This window comes from Echinops telfairi, unplaced genomic scaffold (assembly GCF_000313985.2).
Source record: "Echinops telfairi isolate 266 unplaced genomic scaffold, ASM31398v2 ScPeMD7_7420;HRSCAF=8458, whole genome shotgun sequence".
Taxonomy (NCBI): Eukaryota; Metazoa; Chordata; class Mammalia; order Afrosoricida; family Tenrecidae; genus Echinops; species Echinops telfairi.
In genome coordinates, this window is record NW_022111320.1 from 46,600,493 (window position 1) to 46,610,037 (window position 9,545).

Consider the following 9,545-nt stretch of genomic DNA (forward strand, 5'->3'; position numbering starts at 1 on the left):
GCAGGATGCAAAAGACAATACCAAAACCTAAACAAACTTGCTTCCCTTGAGTCAATTCTGATTTGGCTCTTGCCAAAGACAATAGAGATAATCCAAGGTGGATGTAGGTACTGAAATTTAGCAAGCAAGAAGCAAATAAGGGACAATTATTAATACTGGGTGGGGGTAGGAAGGGAGAGATACTGGGTGTGGGGAAGGTGAGACTAGCATGCTACATGACTCAGTTGTAAATACTGTTTTACTAGAAATGCTTCCTATTGATAGATTATGATATATTATGACAGGAAAGTGGAAGCATGGTGATTGAAAGAGATTTGATCTTCCAAATTTGAAAAAGCAGTGCATACAGACTGATTGAAACATGTTCTTCAGAGATATAATGGAAAATGCCAAAAGGATCCAATTAAAAAAGGTTAAAAATGGTGGTATCTTAGGAGGGAGAAATAGAAGTGGGTGGGTTCTGCTGATTTCCACATCAAACCTTTTAGCACTATTTGACTTCTTCAATCATGTGCATATAAACTTTGATGAAAATGAATACTTTTAAAGCTGACTGAGAAAGAGGTAATTATGATGGAAACAAATCTTTAAGAAGTTCTTGAAGCAAAGTGAATAGAAAATAAGGTTGGCTTATTCATAAACCCAAATTTAACATCCCTTTTCCTGAACAATCATTTGCAAAGAAGCAGAGGAATCGTTTGAGATGCACCAGCAGTGAAATTAGACATGTCAATGCCTCTCATTCCATTCAAGCACAGATGTCGAGGGATGTGTCTTTAGGGTCCAGGGCAGCAAGGTACAGAGAAGTTGAAATGCCAAAGAAAAGGATCCCTTCTTCCTAGTACTAAATATTTACTAACTTTCGACATTTTAAAGAACTTCCGCTTTCCAGGTCATCCCAGTAAGAGGGAGAACCATCAAGAACTTGGCAACTATTGAAATCGATTCAGCCTTGAGGATCTCTGGTATCCCAGACCTTCAAACCTTTCCCAAGGAGGGGGTCTGCGGGTCTTCAGTGGCCACTAAAAGTTTCCTGGAAAGTAAGTAGTATGCAGCAGAGAGAAAATAGACCTTTAGATCAGACCTATTTTGGTTCAGATCCCAATGCTACTCTTAATAACTGTGTGATCTTGATCAAGTTCCTGAATTTGCCTTAAATGCAGTTTCAACATCTAAATTTCAAGAATAATAATGCCTACATTTCTGGATGGTTATGAATATCAAAGGGAGTGTTTTTCTAGAACTTATGCCACATATTGACTCAATCCCTGCCCTTGAGCCGACGTCACCTCACAACAACCTTGTAGGACAGGGTAGAACCGCCCTGAGTTTCTGAGACGGTAACTGGTTACGGGAGTAGGAAACTTCCACTGTCACCCTAGCACACAGATAGCATTCTGGAAAAGTTAGATGATATTACTATTATTGTTGTCATTGTTATGATTCATATTATAATAACCGTGATTATCACTACTACTATTGCCAATAGCATTACATCCAGTCCACTGCACTCATTATAACAACTGCTGTTTACTCTACTTTCTCCTGCATGGATTCTGACCTTGTTGAGACCACGGGTGTTATCCATGCAATGTCTGCCAAGTGGGCAAGGCCTGTTCCACCAATACACCAGCATCTTTATGAAGCGTCCAGTAAAGTCAAGTGCTCTGTAGTTTTCCAAGTTCCCCATCTCAATGAACTTGGAACACTGCTCCTGGAAGGAAAAGTCCGATGAAATTTCAGTAACATGATTCATTCATTTAGAATGCAATACATATCCATTTCCTCTGCAGCTTCCAGTTCTCTACTTGTAATTACAGTAATTTCTATAGTCCACATAGCTTTATCTTAAGCCCCTAAGAATACGAGAAATGCGTAGTCATATGAGGTACTCCAGTCACGTACTCAATGCTGAGGATCTGTTAGCTCTTGAAGAAGAAATACTGAACAATGAATGATAACTAGCCATCTCAAATGAGCTGCCTTGGCTTGGGTATACTCTGAACACACTACATTATGATGAAATGTTTTTAATCCATGTTGGAGCAATAGCCAACATTAAAATATCCTGTTAATTTATTTGTGAGAACAGCCTCCTTGAGTAATGAAAATTTTAAACCTGCACGTGGGAGTGGGTCAAATTCCGTTCCACTGCTGGATTTTGGATTTCTGTCTCTCCGGATGAAACTCAGTTGGTATTGACTGCCCACCCATGGCTGGCCACCCGTTTCTTCAAACAGAAATCTAAAACAATAGACGCTTGACCAATTCTGCCACCACATCTACCCACCTACCATCTGCACGCTTGGTGAGGAAGACTGTCAATGACAAGTGGCTACAATAACGGTCTCCCTCACAGCAAAGATGGTGAGGGTGGCACAGGGTGAAAGAGTGATGTGCTCTGTTGCACATGAGGTCTGAAGTGGCTGGATGGCACGTACCAGCAACAACGATGACCACCTTCAAGACCACAACCCATCTTCCCACTTGTGAACACGTGAATTAAGTGTTTGTCCATCTGAAGGCACTTTGGCCTCTTTCCACCTCCTACTTTGGACTACTAAAGGTTATTTTTCTAGCAAGTTCCCCTTCTCTAGTTGAAATGAACTTTTCACACTATTGAATCGTCCACATGAGCTTACAAACGTGTTATTTCACGTCTCAAAAGCTTCCCTATAAATTCTCTCTTTCCCTCTACCTTCCATTCCATTGCCTTCTTGCTCTTTCAAATGATGTCCTTTGGAAGTGCTATTCATATACAGTCTACAATTCTTCACTTCTCATTCAAATGCACTTCAACCTGGTTTTGTGTCTCAGAGTTCTAGCTGCACCCCCCTTCCAAAGAGGAAAACCAAAACCCCACTACTATTGAGTTGATTCCAACTTAGATCCATCCTATAGGACAGAGAACAAGGGCTCGGTAGAGTTTCAGAGGCTGTACATTTTTATGAGCAGACCGCCTCATCTCTCTCTCACGGAGCTGTTGGTGTTCTGTGACCTGTCATAAGCACTTAACATTGTTCATCATCCCCTCCTCTGATTCTCCTGTGAACTTTTCCAGAGAGCTCTTCACATTCTATCATATTATGTAATATATTCATTAGTATATGATTTCCTCTCTGCTTCCCCGGGTAGCATACTTTTGTCACAAGGGCTCCAGGAGACCAAATTCTTCTGATTATTCTCATATCTCTCTAACTGCTCTTCCTTTTTCTCCTTTGCTGGTTTCTCCTCTTTCTCTGAGCTCTTAGTTCTAAGGTACCTGTGGTAGTCACCTAATCTAGTGTCAATTTAAAGATTAAGAGTGTAGGGTGGAGTCTAGGCTGTCAATCTGGAGATAGCCAATGAGACTTCTGTGTGGGCATGGCCTTCTCCTGAGAATTCTGGGAAATCTGGTACTTCCTCCTTGGAGGTGGAAGACACTTCTCTCTCTCTGCCACTTCCTGGGAGACACTGCAGAAGACAAGTCACATGGATGCAACCAGACCTCGGAAGCCGGAGAAGCCACAGAGAGACTCTTGCCAGTGTTGAGATGTTTCCAACGCCACTGGATCTAAAGACTTTCTACCCACTAGCTTGTGATCGTCCTGCATTTGGCTTCATTGCATGTGTTTTGTGAGTCTGAAGAGGATTTTACAGATTGGCAGACATATGGGCTAATATTAGACTTATGGACCTGATCTGGACTGGGCTGGGATGTTTTCTCAATGCTCAATTGCTCTTGTATATAAATCTCTTTCTTATACACATAGGTCTGTCCATGGATTTGTTTCTTTAGTCTACCCAGACTTACATAGTACCCAAAGATTTAGCCCCGGGTCATCTACCTTCTATTTACACATATTGTCTAGAAAATACTAATTGATATTCCGTGTATGTATAGTATGTCCTAGCACATAAAATATGAAATACCTAATGACCCACCAAACCTATAGTTAACCCTACCCCCTGACTTCCTATAGGAGCCTTATCCACCTCCTTATAACCTCTGGCTTAGGAATGTGATTCCATTTTAACTCTATAACCCTCCTGCTAATAGGACCAATCTCTAATACTCTAACCATATACCAATGATCCTGAAAGTTATACTCCTGCTTTGACCCGATTCTCCCTGCTATACCTGGGTTTGCAGCAGACCTGATCTGGACTCACAGTTCAGAGCTGCTATGAGATAAACCTTCTGCACTGTTCCACCAAATCGTCAAATTCAATGAATCAGAAATTCCTCCTCTATCCCATATCAGCAGAGGGCTTTATGATAACAGTCTCTCAGGTTTTAGGTACAGAGTCCCTGGAACAGAAACTGCTGTGCTTGCTATTCCCCCATGGGACAAATGCTCTTTCTGAGATACAGATAAATGCTAAGACGGAGGGGACGCTGAATCCTGGTTTTCTGCAGCACTCACCAATACGGAAGAGCAGAGTCAACATCGGTTGGTTGATCCCATTCCCATGGCAGGTTTTCTGGGGAATTGACTGAGAGAGCCCAGACCACAAAGAAGTCAAAGTGGGAGGGCTGATGTTTCCGGAGGATCTTTAGTCATTGCTTGAGGGTTTTCTATGAAATCTTTCAGCAATGGTGAAACTGGAGTCTGCATTACAACATCCAGCCAGATGGTGTGTTTTGGTGAGCCAAGCCAAAGCATCCAGAATTAGGGGATTACCTGAGGACCGAGGACTCTACATTTTCCCTGAGTATGAGTGGCCCATTCACAAATTATCTACTAAGCGTACCCAGAAAGCAACTTGTTCTTGAAGGCCTGTCAAGATAGAAACTTGCTCTGGACAGTAGAGATGCAGTTGTAAAGATACTAAGTCCTATGCCACTGATTCCAGTCAAAAGAACACTGGTCTTTCTATCTGAAATGCCTTCCACCTGATTTTCCATCCAGAAAACTCCTGCTTCCCCCACTAGACTTAAATAAATTGTCCTCTATGAAAATTGTTTCAATCCTTCCCCAGCCCCCCATCACAATTGATCATAATCTTCTATATAATACGTGAACACATTTTCATAATTTAGTTAATGACTCCACAAGCACTGTAAAGAAACAGGACTACAGTAAAAGTGCTTAATTGCAACATTTCATTAGATACATATTATGTATTTTAATCCTATTTTTTAATGATGACAAATACAGTGATAAAAATAACAAAACTATACTTCTAAAGCAAGCAATAGAGAATACACATCCACAGGCCATTTCTATTTGGTTCTCAAGATTAGCAATTCACACCTGCTTTTATAGAAAAACTTTTCATCTCTTTCACAAGAAACAACTGAGAAAAAATGCCAGCCTGTGCAATGTAAGGTGACACAGCTTCACAGGGTTTTTTTGCATTCCTTTAACTGATGAAAATTACTTTCCTGCTTAACAATTTTCTGCTTTATCTCAAAAAGAAGCTGCACATCCTTGCCAGGAATATAGGTACTAAAGCTGCAGGTAACAGGCGTGTCACTGTTGAATTCTTATTCTGTCTGGTTTTCAAACTCAAAATCCCATCGATGTCACTGGCATTTTTTAATCAGGAAGGAAACAAAGTACAGGGGTGTCCAGACCAGCTGGCTGGGGGAGTGGGGTGGGAATATTAAGACAGCCAGTTCCTGCAGCAAATTGAAATGCATTTCCCCAAAGCCATTAGACATTTGGTGGAGATCTATCAATAGACCTTCATCAGACACTCTGGGTACAGCCAATGCTTAAGTGAATTTTCTGTCTTGTCTTCACGGAAAGTGGAACAATTTCTTCTCATGAAACTCACTTTCAAAGAAGCAGGAGCTTGGATCATAAATGGGAACCAGAGGGTGAATCTCTGAGAATGGACAACATTCAATTAAGAAGATCCTACATTTCCAAGAGAGGGGTTGGCAAATTTTCTGCAAAGAATCAGAAACATTTTGACCATGTCGCCTCTTTGGTAACTACACAGGTATGCAGTGCAGTGCAAGAACAGTCGCAGACGGTGCAAAAATGAGTTAACCTTGCTGTGGTCCAATAAAACTTTATTTACATAAATAGGCAGTCAGCCATTACTCACTGATCTTGGCTTTAAACCAATGTTTTCCAAACTATTGTGTACATGTCACCAAGAGACCACAGGTAAACTGCTGTCTTTAGGTTATTTTTTGATTGAATTTTTTTTAAAGCATAACTCATCTATGTCTCCCAATAACTCCTAATTTCATGAATAACTTTGCTTAGGATGAAGTTAAATTCACCTTTAAGTGAAAAAGATGAGTTAACTTAAAGAAAAGTAATAAGTAAACAGCAAGAGGATATTGATATTGCAAAATTTCTGTAGGTGGTATATGAAAACCCCAGTGGCACTCTACGACCTCACTTCACCTTTATGCTCATTGTCATCACCGTACTGGGACAACCGCAGAACCCCTGCAGGTGGCTGGACTGGATTTCCCCTCTGGAAAGTGGTGGGTCTTCATAGCTCGTTCACAATAGTGAGCTATCATTTCCCATTATAAAGCCTTTCCACTATTGCATAACCACATCTATCATTTTATCTGCAATAACGTTTCATAATTTTACAGTTAAAATCATCCCATCTTTCTGTCATTGAAAAAGAAAATAGTCACGCTCACTTTATTGAATTACATAGTCCGAAATCAGTTTGTACACAGGGATTTAAGATTGGGAGTGCAGGTGTCTGTGTGTGTGTTGCGTGGTTGGAGGATAGTTTTTTTATTATCTTAAAAAATGGTCATTATACAACAACTAAACTCACTGCTACGGAGTCAATTCTGACTCCTAGTGACCCTATAGGACAGGGTAGAACTGCCCCTGTGAGTTTCCAAGACTAAATCTTTACAGGAGTGGAAAGCCTCATCTTTCTTTCTAGAAGTGGCTGGTGGTTTCAAACTGTGGACTTTGCTGTAAGCAGCCCAGCGCATAACCACACCACCACCAGTTTCAGATCATGCTATAAATAAAAAGGTCAAAGGATGTAAGATTTCCCATCTCTCTCATCTTTCTTTGATATTCAAGGCTGCTGACAATTTTCTAACAAATTCTCCTGGGCCATCTGCATAGAGGCTGGATTCTTAGGTGAGAAAAATATCCTTCTTAGAAGGGATCAGCTCTGCACAGGTATCAATCCCACTGTATGGTTTTTATTATTTAAACTGCTGTACTTTTTGTGGGAAAAGGAGTATACCAGGAGTCTAGGCTTAGGAAGAGACTCCACTGGGGGCAATTCCGTCTTTGCCATTGTTTGAACCACTGAGGAAATGTGATAAATATTTGAGACGAACTACATAAAGTCTCTAAGACGGTTTCTTCTTCCCAGCCACCATTTATCTGACAATTTGTCATGAAGAAGGATGAGGTTGTCTGCTAATGAGGAGTTAGCCACTGAAAAGCTCATGAACGGCAGCAAACATTGTCAGATATCGTGCCAGAAAGTGAGCCCATCAGGTGGGGAAGCACACAAAATATGACTGAGGAAGACCTGCGTTCTCACACTAGGGCTGACCAAAAAAGGTGGGTGGAGTCAAGCCTTGAAGACCTTCATTTGCTGGTGCGATATGACTCAAACTGAGCAGAAACAACTGAAAACATCTACTAATCACTGGAATTTGACACGTACACAGTGTGAATCTAGAAAAACGGGAAGTCATCAAACTGAAATGAATCACATAAAGATTGATATCCTAGGGGCTAGTGAGCTGAAATAGACCGGTATTGGCCATTTGACTCCGGCAATCATAAGTCTACTATGATGGAAATGACAAATTCAAGAGGAATGGAGTCTCATTCATCAGCAGAAAAGACCTTTAAAGATGTATCTTGAAGTACAATGCTGCCTATAACAGGATAATATCCGTGTGCATACAAGAAAATCTAATCAATACAACTATTATTCAAGTTTGTACACCAACCTCTAAAGTTCATCATGAAAAAAATAGAAGAATTTTACCAATGACTTCCATCTGAATTGATCATACATGCAATCAAGATGCATTAATAACTATTGGCCATTGAAATGCAAATGTTCAGAACAGAAGAAGAAACCTGAGATCCCTGGACCTGCGTGGTGAACCTCCTGGATCCAGAAGACCGCTATAATGATCAGAGGAGCCGAAGCAGAACCAGGGGTCAAACACGGACCGGAGTGATGCATTTCCCAACCCCAGGAGCAAGGAGAGCTGAGTGCCTTTGTGCAGGAGGCAGACTTGGAGAGTGGGGTGCTCTGGGCACATAATTAAGGAAGCTAAGCTTGCTGACCCACAGAAGTGGGGAGTGTGCTGCCTCTGGACATTTAATTCAGGGAGCTGGATTTTCTGACCCACAGTTTGAGCTGAATGTCTTCCGGTTGATGCTCACAGGAGAATGGTATGCTCCTTTGTTCATTCATTAGCAGACATGAAAGAGCTTTGTAACATGTCCTGATAAGCCATTCGACCCTGAGCATTTCTCACCGGCATTACAACCTGTTAGTTTTTAAAATAAATGTTTTAATTGCAAAGTTTTCCTTTAGGTGCTGTATAGCTATTGCAGTCAATATTAGAACCCAGGGAAGTAAAATAGAGACAATAATTGAGACAACTCAACCCCCTTCTTCATTGGCCAGTGGCCTGAGTCGATTCTGTGTACTCCCCCACCCCCTACACAGATGTACCCATGGATAGGCATTGATCCTTCCCTGCCAGTGCCCCAATTCAACCAGTGGCAACTCTTACCTCTCTAACCTGCAGGGGCCCTATGTGGATAGTAGGGCAGCTTGGTGCAGACATCCTCACTACCCAGAAGAGGCGAATCCTCCAAGTAACACCCGCCCCCCCTTCTCTTCCTTTTCATTTCTTTGTTTTAATCTTCCTTATTTATTTCTGTGGCACACCCCCCACACACACAGCTGTCGTGGACAGGGGCCTCACTCTTTACCAGGGCAGTGAACATGAACACAAATTAACATCATCAAAAGATCAGGAATTCCCACTTTTGTTTTGTTTTATGCTTGTTTGTTGTTTTTCAATCTTTCTTACTTATCCTTCTACCTTATGCCCCTACTCCATATAGATACGTAAGCCCATGAGGCAGACACAGGCATTCATGCAAAGCCACTTCAGATCAGGATATGCCCACCCAAACCAAATCTCCTTCTTTTTTAAAACAAGCCTTCACCCCCCTCTTTCTCACTCTCCCCTTCGTCCACACGCATTGGCGTTGATTCCATGGCAGTGAGTTTCTATACATGCATACCCCTGAGGGCACAGATCTGCCCACATCGATGCTGCCATAGCAACGTAACTCCACTTTCACACTTCCACACTCAAGCAACGCCCTCCCTTTGGTTTTCTGTTCTTCTCTGCCTCTTTATTTTTTTCTTCTTCTTCCTTTTCTTTCTTTCCTTCTCTCTTTCTTTCTTCTTCTATCGTTTCTTTCTTTTTTTGCCTTAATAATGCTACATACATACCCACATACACACGCAAAAAAATACTTTTCTTCTTGTCTGATTATTTGCTTACACTTTTTTACTGCCACACGCACTATCTTTCTGTTCTCTCTTTCCTTTTTCTCATAAACTATATT

The 9,545-nt window shown here is 41.4% G+C and overlaps 1 long non-coding RNA gene across 1 annotated transcript in view; it reads right to left on the minus strand.

Annotated features, from left to right (window-relative positions):
- LOC123522512 overlaps positions 1-9,545 on the minus strand; it is a 16,762-nt gene that overhangs the window by 2,130 nt on the left and 5,087 nt on the right. The window contains exon 2 of the long non-coding RNA XR_006680770.1: positions 1,562-1,714. This is a non-coding gene — a long non-coding RNA (uncharacterized LOC123522512). The remainder of the gene's footprint in view (positions 1-1,561; positions 1,715-9,545) is intronic.